This window comes from Podarcis liolepis (genome assembly GCF_965112155.1).
Source record: "Podarcis liolepis genome assembly, chromosome: 5".
Classification (NCBI taxonomy): Eukaryota; Metazoa; Chordata; class Lepidosauria; order Squamata; family Lacertidae; genus Podarcis; species Podarcis liolepis.
In genome coordinates this window covers 12,207,535-12,222,979 of record NC_139556.1, presented here as the reverse complement: position 1 = coordinate 12,222,979, position 15,445 = coordinate 12,207,535, and the positions used below count along the sequence as shown (strand labels likewise).

The following is a 15,445-nucleotide window of genomic DNA, read 5'->3' as shown; positions in this document are numbered from 1 at the left end:
TCCCATTAAAGCCGCTCTTTCTATTGGCTTCCGAAGGACAGGCAGGGCTGTGTCTCGGAGAATGCAGCGCGCGATACATCTGTCCTGCCCTGATGATGAAATGGGCTATTTATGAAATGACACCACCAAGACAATCATGTGCATAACTCATGGGCACATTTCTGGCTTATTATTTTTAATGATGACTTTCATGAAAACATTTGCGCCCGCCACCCGATGGCATGAAAATGCGGCGGTTTATGGTTTGAATCACCCTTGGGGGCTGGCCAATCGCAGAACATTATATTCTGTCACTCAGTTATCTTTGAAGCATTGCCAGCGGAGAAGCTGTGTGTAAAAATAGCCTGTGAGTGCCTGCTTGTTACTTGACACTGCGTGGCTATTCCAATACGTATGTTTGCTCTTCCCCAACCATGTTCTACACTCGGTTCCTCCTTGCCTAAGATATATTTAAGTATGTTTTACGGACTTTGATTTCTTGCTTCATTTCACCTATTTGGGCGGATCTTGAGGGGAGTGGGGAAGACTTGGCTGCTTCCACTTCGAATAACCACTGTTCTCATTCACACAAAAGGATATGACTTACAGGAAGTCTGAGGGGTAAGCGAACTACTTTGGAAATAAATGTGCTGGGAAGCTGAAGACAGCACCGTGGCCCTCCGCCTCTGATCAAAACACTTGGATCTAGAAGGTAAGGCGCAAGAAACTGCATGGGTGTTCTGGTGTGTGCTTTCAGCTGTGTGCGCAAGGGTAGCATGGAAGCACATCATGTGAAACTGATCAGATGCGAAACACGAAACAGTTTATTATTATCCCCCCCCCCCAAATCAGGCCAGATCTCTTGAGCTCAGCTGAAAAGCAGGGAAGTTGTCTTCCAGGTGGATAGTTTTTTTTTGCTCTGATTTATCCAAGCCAATGTTGCAATCAAATGTAAAGATATTAAGGCTACGATTCCATACACATATGTGAGAGCAAGTGGCAGTAAGCTCTGTGGGACTTATTTCTGAGTAAACGTGATTGGGCTGTTCAGGTGTCACTACATATGAACCAAGGCTTCATAGCAAGGTTTATCATGTTTAGGTTTATTTTCTAGCTGAAGCTTTATCTTCATAAATCTCAGATGTATATTACACTGGGGTGTGGAGAATGCTGTTGGACACACAGTGTGACAAAAACATTTGTCTAGACAGACATTGCTCTAATGTCAGTTAGATAGTCTTATGTCAGTTAATTACCTATGAAGCGAGGATAGTATTACTGGGACTATTCAACGGTATTCCCTTTAATCTAGGAAACCAATCCTCAACAGCTTGGACCTCTGAGGTCCAGATGCCAAAGACCTGAGCTCACAAAAACTGTGTTTCGTTATTACGACGTAATATACAGTGGTACCTCAGGCTACATACACTTCACGTTACATACGCTTCAGGTTACAGACTCCGCTAACCCAGAAATAGTGCTTCAGGCTAAGAACTTTGCTTCAGGATGAGAACAGAAATCGTGCTCCGGCGGCGCGGCAGCAGCAGGAGGCCCCATTAGCTAAAGTGGTGCTTCAGGTTAAGAACAGTTTCAGGTTAAGTACGGACCTCCGGAACGAATTAAGTACTTAACCTGAGGTACCACTGTACAAGCAGATTATGGAAACCCCTGTCCTCTTGTATTCTGTAATGTGTCTTGCACTATAGAAATTATAATAACTAATAGTCTTACACAAAATGGTGTAGATATAGAGTTACTGTGATGAGCAAGAAAAACATTTTTGCTTCTCTGCCAGTGCAGCAAGATACAAGCAGGTGGCAGTTGGAAACTCTTATTTTCTTATGACAACGGCTTTGCTTGGGAGTGGCAATAACAACATTGCTTAGGGTCATTGTCCAAAATGGCCCTGAAAGGAAGACTAGAAAGGTATTCAGGCTAGGCCCGTCAAGCTCCTAGAAGCACAGAACCTGAGAGACAGCGAGCATTGTGTGAGAGTTGTGCCTTGTAGGCCAGGGGCTTGAAGCTGCTGAGATGTGGACAGCACTTGCTCTGTCATGGGACCAACATGTGGTCTGATGAGCAGGGGAGGGCAGTAATGGTAGAAGCACACAAGCCAAGCTGACAACAGTGTGCCCATTTGTTCCTATTACCTCGCCTTGAGACTTTAGCCCTTGCCCTGGAGACCCTGAGAAGGAGGCTAACGTTTGGAAGTCTCAAGTCAGCTAATGAGATTTGTTATTGCATATCCACCAACATTTCCCTGATGAAAATAGGGACACCCTATTCCATAATAAGGGACACGGGTGGCGCTGTGGGTTAAACCACAGAGCCTAGGACTTGCCGATCAGAAGGTTGGCGGTTTGAATCCCCACGATGGGGTGAGCTCCCGTTGCTCGGTCCCTGCTCCTGCCAACCTAGCAGTTCGAAAGCACGTCAAAGTGCAAGTAGATAAATAGGTACCACTCCGGCGGGAAGGTAAACGGCGTTTCCGTGTGCTGCTCTGGTTCGCCAGAAGTGGCTCAGTCATGCTGGCCACATGACCCGGAAGCTGTACACCGGCTCCCTTGGCCAGTCAAGCAAGATGACTGCCGCAACCCCAGAGTTGGCCACGACTGGACCTAATGGTCAGGGGTCTCTTTACCTTTACCTATTCCATAATAATAATTTTATGATTTATACCCCACCCATCTGACTGGGGTGACCCAGCCACTCTGAGTGGCTTGCAACATATATAAAAACATAATTAAACTTTTTTAAAAGCTTCCCACTACAGGGCTGCCTTCAGATGCCTTCTAAAGGTTGTATAGTTACTTATCTCCTAGGCTCGGTGGCCACATAACTCCAGACCCTCCAACATTTCTCCGGTGAAAATGGAGATGGCCTAAGGAAAAGAGGGACATTCTGGGATCAAATCAGAAACTGGGATGGCTTCTGTAAATCCAGGTCTGTCCCTGGAAAACAGGGACACTTGGAGAGTCTTCCTCAACCTCGGCCCTCCAGATGTTTTTGGCCTACAACTCCCATGATCCCTAGCTAGCAGGACCAGTCGTCAGGGATGATGGGAACTGTAGTCTCAAAACATCTGGAGGGCCAAGGTTGAGGAAGCCTGGTCTGCAGCAGCTGTACCCAGTGTGCTGGATTTGGGGCTATGGGGGAAGATTTGGTTTCAGGCATTTTCCCTTGACACCAAGAGCACCATTTTTTCCAGCCTAACAGCCATGACTCACTAAATAACTCTAGTCGGTCCTTGGTGTTCTATGCAACTTCTTCCTTCTTCCAGCAGCCTTGCTCCATGGCCACCAAAGCAAGCTCAAGCCTCCATCTCTGGTGGGGACCATAGGAACCAGCTCCTAGGGGGCTGAGGTCCCTTCACACACCCCTAAAATATTTGAGGGAGGCTATTTCCCCAAGGTTGGTGGGCATTGCTATTCAAATGGTGTGGGCGCACTGTGTCATGTGATCATGAGGGGAAGGGCTTACCTGCCCCTCCCATATTTTCTTCAAGTTGGCTCCCCTGAGAGGGGCTGATTTAGCCTGTTGTCATTACCACCACCTCTAGGCCACCCAGGTTGAAAAAGAGGGCTTAACATTTCTGTAAAAGAGGTATTGACAGCAAACCCTCCAAATGTTCTGGATTTCCAGAAGCCATCCCGGTTTCTGATTTGATCTCGGAATGTACTGCTTTTCCATAGGACATCCCTAATTTCATCAGAGAAATGTTGGAGGGTATGCAATTATGTGACCCCCCCCCCCGAGCCAAGTAAATATACAACCTTTAGAAGACATCTGAAGGCAGCCCTGTATAGGGAAGTTTTTTCAAAAAATGTTTAATGTTTTGTTATGTTTTTCTATATGTTGCAAGCCACCCAGAGTGGCTGGGGGAACCCAGTCAGATGGGTGGGTTATAAATAATAAGATCATCATTAATATTATTATAGAATAGGACATCCCTAGTTTCATCGGAGAAATGTAGGAGGGTATGAACTTGTCTGCTACACAACTATTAAAGAGCCTTCTCTTTTTCAACTAGCAGCTTTTAATCATGACACCAGCAACAACAGAGAGCCCAACATGCTTCAAAACCGTACTGTGTCAAACCCACTAACTATTGCTGCCCCCTCAAAATGTGACCAGTTTGGGTCTAATAACTGGTGTGGAGGCTCCAGTGCTCAGCCCAGAAGATGGAAGGGGTCCTAAGAGCACAGATTTTGCGTGCAAAAAGTATCAGGCGCAATCCTGGTGCGGAAGGGGAACTCTCCTGCTAGTGGCCTTGTCAACAGAAGCCTTCTCAAAAAGCCTGACAAACAATTGAAGAAAATAATCATCTCCTCTTATGTTGTCCTAGGATCTGGTAGTCAGAGACAGATTGCCTCTGCATGGAGGTTCCTTGTTTTTATTTGGCTTTTGGGAACTTTGGTCATGCCAGAATAATTGGAGTAGATAAACACCACAACTGTCTGTTCAAACCAATTCAGCCTGTGCTCCCATGCACACACACAGTTAAATTTAACTTCATAAACCCTTCTGTGTGACTTATCATCAGGACATTCAAGATGCGTATTCATATTAGGCAAAAAGCCTGACCTCCCTCTCTCCCTCCAACAGATAGCTGGCAAAATATTTGCCCGCCAGCTTACCCAAGCTGAAGGTTATGGCAGTGACTGACCCAAGGAATCACTGGATTCTTGGAGCAGGAGCCAAAACCTGGGAAACCAAACACCGTGTTATGTCTCCCTATCTGCTGCCTCAAGCTGCTAAGCGTCATGTACATTCTGCTTTGATTATGTCTGCTTTGGCGATAACTGGAGTTCAGCTGAAAGCTCCTGAGAACTGTGTGGGACCAAGAAAATGGAGAGATGAGGCTGGAAAAGCCTGGCAGGCAACCAAGCATGGTCAGATTAGCAGTTTCGGGCAGGGCATGACCTCAGATTTATCTGCTCTGCTTACAACTTTGCTCCTTCGCTGTGTCTCTAGACTTGTTGTTGTTTAGTCATTTAGTTGTGTCCGACACTTCGTGACCCCATGGACCAGAGCACGCCAGGCACTCCTGTCTTCCACTGCCTCCCGCAGTTTGGTCAAACTCATGCTGGTAGCTTCGAGAACACTGTCCAACCACCTCGTCCTCCGTTGTCCCCTTCTCCTTGTGCCCTCCATCTTTCCCAACATCAAGGTCTTTTCCAGGGAGTCTTCTCTTCTCATGAGGTGGCCAAAGTATTGGAGCCTCAGCTTCAGGATCTGTCCTTCCAGTGAGCACTCAGGGCTGATTTCCTTCACAATGGATAGGTTTGATCTTCTTGCAGTCCGTGGGACTCTCAAGAGTCTCCTCCAGCACCATAATTCAAAAGCATAAATTCTTCGGCGATCAGCCTTCTTTATGGTCCAGTTCTCACTTCCTTACATCACTACTGGGAAAACCATAGCTTGTGCCTTTGTGTGTATGATGGGTTTCATCAGACCTAGTCCGACATTATACCCAGAGGCAGAGCAAGCTGATTGGGCACCTGGGGCGGCGTGTGTGCCCTGCACCTAGGGGCGGGGCCAGCCGCCCACAGGGTGGGGCGAGCCAGGGCAGGATACTCCACGGGGCCTCTGGAGTCTGCCTGCCTCCTACCATTCTGCTGCCCTACAGCTGAGGGGGAGGCGGTGGGCAGACTGTTTGGGACAGAGCGGAACCTGCAGGCGCCCAAGCCACCGCGTCACACCCAGGAGAGACGAGTGGCTCGGGCACGCTGCAGGCCCAGCGGTGAGTGCTGTTGGCATTTTGTCACCCACCCTTGGTAGTGACACCTGGGGCGGACAGCACCCACCAGACACCCCTTCCTCCGCCCCTGATTACAGTGGTACCTCAGGTTAAGAACTTAATTCGTTCCGGAGGTCCGTTCTTAACCTGAAACTGTTCTTAACCTGAGGTACCACTTTAGCTAATGGGGCCTCCCGTTGCCACAGCACGATTTCTGTTCTCATCGTGAAGGAAAGTTCTTAACCTGAGGTACTATTTCTGGGTTAGCGGAGTCTGTAACCTGAAGCGTCTGTTACCTGAAGCGTCTGTAACCCGAGGTACCACTGTACAGTAAACAATGACTTTGACTGTGATTCTACCCTCACTTATCTGGGAGTAAGCCCCGCTGGATTCAATAGGACTTACTTCTGAATAGCACAAGTTGCCTGTGCAGTTTGATATGTTAGATGTAAAGGATTGGGTTTGGCTAATAGCAAAAAGTGCTGGGTTCTATGTGCAATGAACAAAAAGAGCTGAACACAGTAAGGAAAAAACCTGGGCCTTATGAGAGCTACTGTATGCGTAAGTTTGGCCCTCACAGAACTTAGAAAACTATTTTACTTTATTTTAACGTATTTCCTAACCATTTAAGAATCGCAAAGCAGTAAGCAGCACAATGTAAAAAAACCACAATAAAACCAACACCTATATAATCACAATCATCAAAACGGGAAATCCAAATCCAACTGGTTTTAATTGCTAGCAATGTTTAGGGAGAATAAACGAATTTTCAGCATGCAACACAATATCATCAATGGAGGCCGCCTGCCATAACTCAGAGGGGAGGTGGCTCAATAGGGAGGGTGCTGCGACAGAAATGTCCCCCTTCCCCTGGTTGCTACAGGAGGATTTAATTCTCCCCCTGATGGCAGAACCAGGGGGAGGAAGCTTCATGAGCTGACCCCAATGACCAGGCCAAATGATATGGAGGAAGGCAAAACTGCCTGGTCCCAAATTGTGTAGGGCTTTGTAAGTCAGCACAGAAACCTTGTTGTTGTTTGTTGTTTAGTCGTTTAGTCGTGTCCGACTCTTCATGACCGCATGGACCAGAGCACACCAGGCACTCCTGTCTTCCACTGCCTCCCGCAGTTTGGTCAAACTCATGCTGGTAGCTTCGATAACACTGTCCAACCATCTTGTCCTCTGTTGTCCCCTTCTCCTTGTGCCCTCCATCTTTCCCAACATCAGGGTCTTTTCCAGGGTGTCTTCTCTTCTCATGAGGTGGCCAAAGTATTGGAGCCTCAGCTTCAGGATCTGTCCTTCCAGTGAGCACTCAGGGCTGATTTCCTGAAGAATGGAGAGGTTTGATCTTCTTGCAGTCCATGGGACTCTCAAGAGTTCTTCGGCGATCAGCCTGCTTTATGGTCCAGCTCCCTAACACAGCACACCTGTATAATACCACCTTCACCACATACCTCCGGAATTTCCCGGACATAGCAAAAGGTGACAGCAAAGATTGCAAGGTTTTTAACTGGGGCAATTAGAATAAGACCCACTATTTGACTATTGATTCAGAACCCTGAAATGTATTTTATACAATTGACTTTTTATTTCTATTCTTTGTATATCGTATTGTTGTTTTATTGCGATGGCCGACGGCTGACGCAAATAAAGTTTCATTCATTCATTCCCAGACGTAGCCAGGATTGGGCCATCAGGAACAGCATCCGGGCAGAAATTGCTGAAATGTCTGGGAAAATCTGGATTTATGGCAACCCATTTCGGAAGTGTAGATTTGGGTGAATTTCCTTTAAAATAGCTCAAAAACGTGATTATTTTTATTATTTAGATTTTGGAAAAAGAAAAAAAAGGTCAACGACTTTGTGCAAAACTAAAAAAAAGCCGGATCCCAGATTTTCTTGGCTCCGTGGCCAATCTTGCCATGGGTCTCTCCCACTTCCTATTGCTGCATTACAGAAATCCCAGCCTGCACAGGAGTCCCCGCCTCCAGAACCAGCTGAGCCGGGGCTGGGGCTTGAGCCTGAAGGGTCCTCACCTGTGTTGGATCCTCAGGTGCAGGCACCAGCTGAGTCTGCTCTGGCCCCTGAGGTGATGGAGGACCCATTGCCTGCAGGTGCTCCACTCTCAGCCCCGTCAGGGGAAGCTGAGGTTGCCTCTGGGTCCGGTAACCCTCCAGCCTCTCCTGAGCTGCAGAGGCTCAGGGCAGAGAGGCAGAGGGAACTAAGTTCCCACAGGAGGAGTGCTCGCCTCCAGGCCAGGAGAGGCGAGTCACCTGTGGACCAGGGCTGCCCTATGCCTCGGGGCAGATAAAAGCCAGCCAGCCCCAGTCCCAGGTTGCGGGAGCAACATTGTTGGTATCCTGTTCCTGCCTGCACCCTGTCCTGCTCTTCTGCCAGAGTTCCTGACCCCACTCGACTCCCTGCCTTGGAGCCTGTTTCAGCTTTGACGGACAGCCTCCATACCGCACCCTCAACCTCGGACTGGACTCGGACCTCGCCGCACAGTTAACGCTCAGGACCAGCACACAGGCCAAGAGTCTGGGCCCCAAGAGTTGAGTCTAGGGAAGAGCCTGCCCGTTGGTCGGAGTGCGATGATGGGCTCTTTTGCTGTGGGCAGCTCTGTGCCATGAGTTTGGGGGCGACCAAGCCAGCGAGACTCTGAGGCAAGCGGCCGGTTCCGCCCTCCTGCACACCTGGAACTGGGCAACCGGGGTGGGGGGGAGCCTGCTGGGCAGATCTTTGTACCCCGGCACCACATATGCTTAAGACAGCCCTGATCTAGAGTCCATGCTCATACCTTCCAACATTTCTCTGATGAAAAGAGGGGTCTCCTATTCTATTATTATTATTATTATTATTATTATTATTATTATTATTATTATTATTATACTACAGTGGTACCTCAGGTTAAGCACTTAATTCGTTCTGGACGTCCGTTCTTAACCTGAAACTGTCTTAACCTGAAGCACCACTTTAGCTAATGGGGCCTCCTGCTGTTGCAGCGCCGCCGGAGCACGATTTCTGTTCTCATCCTGAAGCAAAGTTCTTAACCCAAGGTAATATTTCTGGGTTAGCGGAGTCTGTAACCTGAAGTGTCTGTAACCTGAAGCATATGTAACCCGAGGTACCACTGTACTCTGGGCAGCTTCCAACATACATAAAAACACAATAAAACATTAAACATTAATAAAAACTGCTTTCAGGTGTCTTCTAAAGATTGCAGAGTTATTCATCCCCTTGGCTCGGGGGTCGGAGAACTCCATACCCTCCAACATTTCTCTGAAGAAAATAGAAATGTTCTAAGGAAAAGCAGGAATTCCGGAATCTAATCAGAAACCAGGACAGCTTCTGTAAATCCAGGACTGTCCCTGGAAAATAGGGACACTGGGGGTGTTTGCATCCTTAATGCCTGGGTAGAACGCAAGTTTGCAAACTTGCACGTTCCCCACATCAAGCCACACTTACAAAGGAAAACAACAACTTGGGGGGCTGCTGGCTTCTCCATAAGAAGTCAGCCCATTTCTTCCTCGCCTCCTTTTTCCCTTCCAGCCAATGGAAGCAAAGGCCGCTCTGCAACTGACAAGCGACTGCAATAAAGGAGAGCCCTTATGCCCCTGTTATGACCTATGAACGGAAGGGGCAGGACTTCTCTGTTCCTCTTTCTTAATTGCTTGTCAATCACAGCTGCAGGCCCTCTCCCCTTTTTTTGCTCCCCTTGGCCAGAACTGTGGAATGACTGTGGAAAGGAGCAGAATTATTTGTGGCAGCAGCAGGTGCACAGATTGAACCGAAAGGAGTCAGCTTGAGCAGTGGCAGGTTACTTTTAATTATAAATAAAGCTTCGCAGATAGCAGTTAATTTGAAGCCGGGCTTGGCGGTGGCCCTGGAACCGGTTCTGAATGTCAGGCCTCAGCCCTGGTCGAAACAGTAATTAAGGAGGGCGCACGGAGTATGTGCAGAAATTCATCTCTCGCCGCTCAGTAACTGCCACTTTCCTGCACGTGCACATGGCATTGATCTGCAGACATGCCTTCCGGACAGACTAGCGTGAAAGGAGTTGTGTGAGAATAAGGGTGTTGCAGGGATGTTCCAGTATGTCTACTGCAGGGGTCGGCAACCTAAGGCCCATGGACCACAACCGGCCCATGGGGGTCATTTCACCGACCCATGGACCCTGCCTCCTGTTCGGTCGGCTCCCGTGCGCTGCGCTAAACCGGAGTGGAGCAGAGCGGGGACTGCCTTCAGCGATGCTAGCCAGCTTCCCATTGGCTGCAGGAAGGTCCTGCAGCCAATGGGAAGCTGCGCACACATCCTACGCACTGGAAGGAACACCGGAAATAGTGTTTGTGCATGTGCACACACACACACTCCGGCCCACTGTGGAATCTGCAAGACCGTGAACCGGACCAAGCCACAAAATCTTTGCCGACCCCTGGTCTACTGTGTTGAGTACGTAAGAGATGGTACACTCCAGAATTAGTCGAAAGCAACCCAACCCCCTTCTCAAAGCACCATAAAAATGTGTAGAAAAGAGGCAAAACGATGCACCTTTTTAACCATTCTTTCATCATGCTTAACATACCCTCCAACATTTCTCCAATTATAATGTTGTTGTTTAGTCGTTTAGTCATGTCCGACTCTTCGTGACCCCCTGGACCAGAGCACGCCAGGCATTCCTGTCTTCCACTGCCTCCCGCAGTTTGGCCAGACTCATGCTGGTAGCTTCAAGAACACTATCTAACCATCTCGTCCTCTGTCATCCCCTTCTCCTTGTGCCCTCCATCTTTCCCAACATCAGGGTCTTTTCCAGGGAGTCTTCTCTTCTCATGAGGTGGCCAAAGTATTGGAGCCTCAGCTTCAGGATCTGTCCTTCCAGTGAGCATTCAGGGCTGATTTCCTTCAGAATGGATACGTTTTATCTTCTTGCAGTCCATGGGACTCTCAAGAGTCTCCTCCAGCACCATAATTCAAAAGCATCAATTATTCGGCGATTAGCCTTCTTTATGATCCAGCTCTCACTTCCATACATCCCTTCTGGGAAAACCATAGCTTTTACTATACGGACCTTTGTTGGCAAGGTGATGTCTTTGCTTTATAATAGGGACGTCCTATTCCATAACGACAACAATTTTATTATTTATACCCCACCCATCTGACTGGTTTGTCCCAGCTGCTCCAACACATATGAAAACAGTAAACATTTTTTCAAAAAAACGTATCCTATTCCATAATAATATTTTTATGATTTATACCCCACCCATCAGACTGGGGTACCCCAACCACTCTGGGTGGCTTGCAACATATATTAAAAAATAATATAACATTTTTTAAAACACTTCCCTATACAGGGCTGCCTTCAGATGTCTTCTAAAGGTTGTATAGTTATCTCCTTGGCTTGGGGGTTGCATAACTCCATACCCTCCAATATTTATCTGATGACAACAGGGAGACCTTAAGGAAAAGTGGGCCATTCTAGGATTCAATCAGAAACTGGGACAGCTTCTGTAAATCTGGGACTGTTCCTGAAAAATAGGGACAATTAGAGGATCTGCTATGTTGTGGTTTTAGATATGAGGGGCCACTGTATTAAGGGTAGTGCTTATGTCTTACCCATGGCAAATATTCTTTTCAGACCTCCTCAGAATCAGAGGCCTCTGGATTCCAAGGTATTCTGGGGCTCTGGGACTTGGAGACCACTTTGGGGTGTTGGAATGGCTTCTAAGTTTTTGAAACCTCCCCCCAGCTGTTCATGAATGGGCAATGCCAGGCAGAGAGAGGCGTGAGGAGGCAGAGAGACAGGGCCACAAATGCGATTCTGTTACTGACAGCTGTAGCATTGAAATATACTCAGAGTCGCAAAGTGATTTCATGCTCTTTATTCAGCTCATAGGTGTGAGGAGGAATGAATGAAAGTCCCCTCAAAGTATCTGCTTTATATACATTATTTACACAATGGGCTGCACATGATTGGTTAATTCTGGAATTCTACTGTAAGCCAATCAGGTTGTGGATTCACTTATATCTGGAGCATGATTGGGTGGTTCCTGCCAACCAATCATACTGCTGCATTGTTCTTGGACCAATCAGACTGCTGCATTCTGAATCCTATTGTTCTAGGACCAATCAGACTGCTGCAATTTGGATCCTATTGTTCTAGGACCAATCAGACTGCTGCAGTTTGGGTCCTATTCAACTCAGTACATAACAAGCATCTAAGTCAAGGAAGGACTTTACCAGCGCTGCCTTTTCACTTCTGATTTCAGTGCTGGCAGCAGCCACAAGATCCATCTGGTCAACCTGCACTCAAAATTTATTGGAATTGAGGGAAAATGTCATTGAAATTATTGTGGGTGGGGTGCATGGTTTCTGTTGCAGTCAGCTTACATACAGAGTGGCCAAGGGGTGTTTGTGAGTTTCCTTCATTTTATTCTGCAAATTATCTCTGCACTCAGCAGCCTTCTTGGGTGCCTGTGTTTACTGAAAACCAAATTATGTCCTCAACTGGGCTTTCCTGTGTAGCCTTATGAGGCTTTGCCCTCGGGTGGGAAAAATATTGCGCCCAGGAAAGGGAAAATGGGAGTCAACAGACACTCAAGGAATAGTTTCGGAGAAAAAGCTTTTATTTCTACCATCCATGAACTGGTAGAAGGAGCAAGTGTGATAGTTCACAAACAAGCATGAGTTCACAGTCATGTGCACAGAGTATATATTCCCCTTCTAGTTCCCTCTCCTTTCTCCTCCTTCAGGAGTCCTGCCCCATGTTGAGGTTCCTGAGCATGTACAGAAAGCTCCTGCTTTGGGACTCTTCCCAGGAAAGGGGGGGGTGAGAAGCCAAGGGGTTTCAGAGTGTTCAAAGATGTTGCAACTAGAATGAGATAAAAGTCAGTTCTCAGGCCTGCTTTGAACAGAGTCTATTCATTAGCCTTTTTGAAGCCTTCTTGTACTGATAAAAGTAACGGTTTGTCTTGCAACAGCAGAGCAAATGAGCAGATGCTTAGCTGCTGAGAAAATGATTTTGAGAAGCTTTGAGAAGCTTTGAGCCTGCTGGGGGGGGGTGACTTCGGGCCTAGGTGGGGTCACCTGTCCTCACCTTCCTTCACCTGTAAGTGCAGAAGCTAGGGATGCTGTCTAGCTACAGCTTGTTTTTGTTTTTAAGAGAATTCTTCTTACTTGTAAAGAAATCAGTGCAGATAAGTAAAAGGAAGCACTTCCCTTAAAAACAAATTCAGCCTCCCACACTTCCATAACAGCCCAGGGGAATAAATCATGACTTTTTTAAAAAAAATCAGGAAGTTCGGGCAGCTGGGGAGGCTGCTGTGCATTGAAGAAATGTCTAATGGGAAGAAAAATGCATATACCAACCTTGCCCCCCCCCCCTGAAAGCCACTTCCGACCCTAGGGAGAAGGTGGGGTTGCGGGCTTCCTGCCCCCAACACCCGCGCAGAGGCTGGTTCTCAGCCCCGTGCGTACAGGGGGAATCCTCTGCTGCGTCATCCCCTGGCCAGCCTATTGTCTGGCTCAGGGGGCGTGACTTGCCGCATTTAAGGCAAGCGCGGCAGAGGAGCTTCCTCTTTGCCGCCGATCAGCTGGGGAATTTCCTACCCGCCCACCCTTTAAGGTTTCCCTTTGACCTTGCTATGGACTTCGGTTGGTCGCCGTTGAGGGGCCTGGTAGGAATTTTTTTCACTTGGCAAACTGGCACCGGCCACTTGGTTTTTCACCTACCTCGTAGCAAATTGTCACAACTTCCACGGTTTGGCGGTGAGGCATTGGTCGGGGTATTGTTATGTAGATGAATGTGGGGGAGGAGCGCCATCACCTCCCCTGGTTGCAAAGGGTAGTCCGGTAAAGGACTCTGGGGGGCGTGGCTCCGTCCGAAGCCTAGGGAGGGCAGGGCCCAAGGCACGCCCCCGAGCGGTGACCCCGGGGGAGTGCCTAGTTGATGTGCATCAGCAGGGCTCCCCCGGCTGGTGTTAACCCTTCCCGGCCTCTCAGGCAGACAGCCTGAAGCCTGATAGTTGATTAGCACCAATGCCTAGGCCAATACCGCTCATCACCTGTAACCAATAAAGTTGTGGCCAATTTTCGCCCATTAACCTTAATTATGGTGTCTTGTGTCTTTATTTCTTCTGGTGGGAGGTGGGAACTTGCCACGCAAATGATAAACTAGGCTCAACCCTGAAACCAATGAACCAACCAAAGAAATTCTAAGGCGCCCTGTGAAAAAGGCAGGTCTCTTTTGCCACTGAATAAAATTTGTGGCAAATTGGAGGGCAGGTTTTAGCACGGCAGCAGCTTGCCAAATTCCAGCAAGCTGGATATTTTCATACATGGATGAATACATCCCTAAAATGGCACCACTTGCGAATCTCTATTGAGAAAGGTGGATTCTGCAAATAAGTCAAATGGAGGGGGATGACAGCCTTCTTGCCCAATAGGGTGTCTGCATGACAAATAGCAGTGCAGCAGGTGCTGTTTACTCTGCTCGCTCTGTCCTCATGCTGGGTTTGGCTTCTCTGATACATAACAGACACCCAGCAGCTTGTAATGTTACAGCAGCCTATTGTTGACAGTGATTGACAAGTGGTGGCTGGCCAGCTCCAGAAGTACTTGGCAGAAGTGGATTATCAAGACCCATTTCAACCTGGGTTGAGGCCTGATTTTCGCCTTGGTTGCTCTGACAGGTAACTTGTTTCTGGATAGGTTTGCGTCGATTCTCCTTAATCTCCCAGCAGCTTTTGATACCACCAACCCTTGTGGTTTGCCAGATGGAGTTTGTGGGTTGGGAGGTGGAGGCCTGGTGATAAGGCGAGTCCACTCTGACCTTGTGTGTTATGTACTGAAGTTCTCACCCTAGTCCAGCAGGGGGATACAGTGGTACCTTGGGTTAAGTACTTAATTCGTTCTGGAGGGCACAAATGTACTTAACCTGTACTTAACCTGAAACTGTTCTTAACCTGAAACACCACTTTAGCTAATGGGGCCTCCTGCTGCTGCCGCACCACCGGAGCACGATTTCTGCTCTCAACCTGAAGCAAAGTTCTTAACCTGAAGCACTATTTCTGAGTTAGCGGAGTCTGTAATCTGAAGCGTATGTAACCCGAGGTACCAGTGTACTGTGGATAGTTTTCACTCAGGTCCACATATGCAAATAGGGGATTGAAAGTGACGTTCAGTGATTGGATAGTTACAGAAAGTGTTACATTTGCATTGTAGTGGAGCTCTATATGAGCAGGCTAGCTGAACCCTTCAGTTCAGTTCAGTTCAGTTCAGTTCTGGCCTGTAAATAAACAAGAGCTGTTTGAAGAATTGCTGTGTCGTCTGATATGTTCACCCACAACTTAACATTGTGGGGTACATTTCAGAAAATTTCATTGTATAAAGCTGGGGGGGGGGTTAGCAGGGAATTGGGAGCAAGGTACACTGTTGACACTCATTGTCTTCATAGGTACATAGGAGAGAGAAAATAAAATTTTAGAACCAGAAGCAATTGGTCTCTCAAAACTGATTCTGAGAAGAGAATAGAACAAGATGGGTGTATTTGTTGTTCTTTTATGGCACAAGAAACCAAGGGTAGGGAACTTGTGACTTTGAGATATTGCATGGACAGGCGGAGTCCCCCAAACCCTGGGCGGCGCCCGAGTGGAATAACGACTCAAGACAACGTGCTATGAGATTAAAATTGGCCACAACTTTATTATGTTTCAGATGTGGGTAGACCTTGGCT

At 47.7% G+C, this 15,445-nt stretch overlaps 1 protein-coding gene across 6 annotated transcripts in view; it reads left to right on the top strand.

Annotated features, from left to right (window-relative positions):
• The first annotated feature begins 346 nt into the window (after positions 1-346).
• LOC310707918 (cardiac-enriched FHL2-interacting protein) overlaps positions 347-15,445 on the top strand; it is a 37,207-nt gene continuing 22,108 nt past the window's right edge. For 2 of the 6 annotated variants that reach the window (XM_083505450.1, XM_083505447.1), the window contains exon 1: positions 363-691. The gene's annotated coding sequence lies outside the window, so the exon portion shown is untranslated. Of the gene's footprint in view, positions 751-15,445 lie in introns of all 6 variants that reach the window. The other 4 variants (XM_083505451.1, XM_083505448.1, XM_083505449.1 and 1 more) reach the window with 4 other exon arrangements.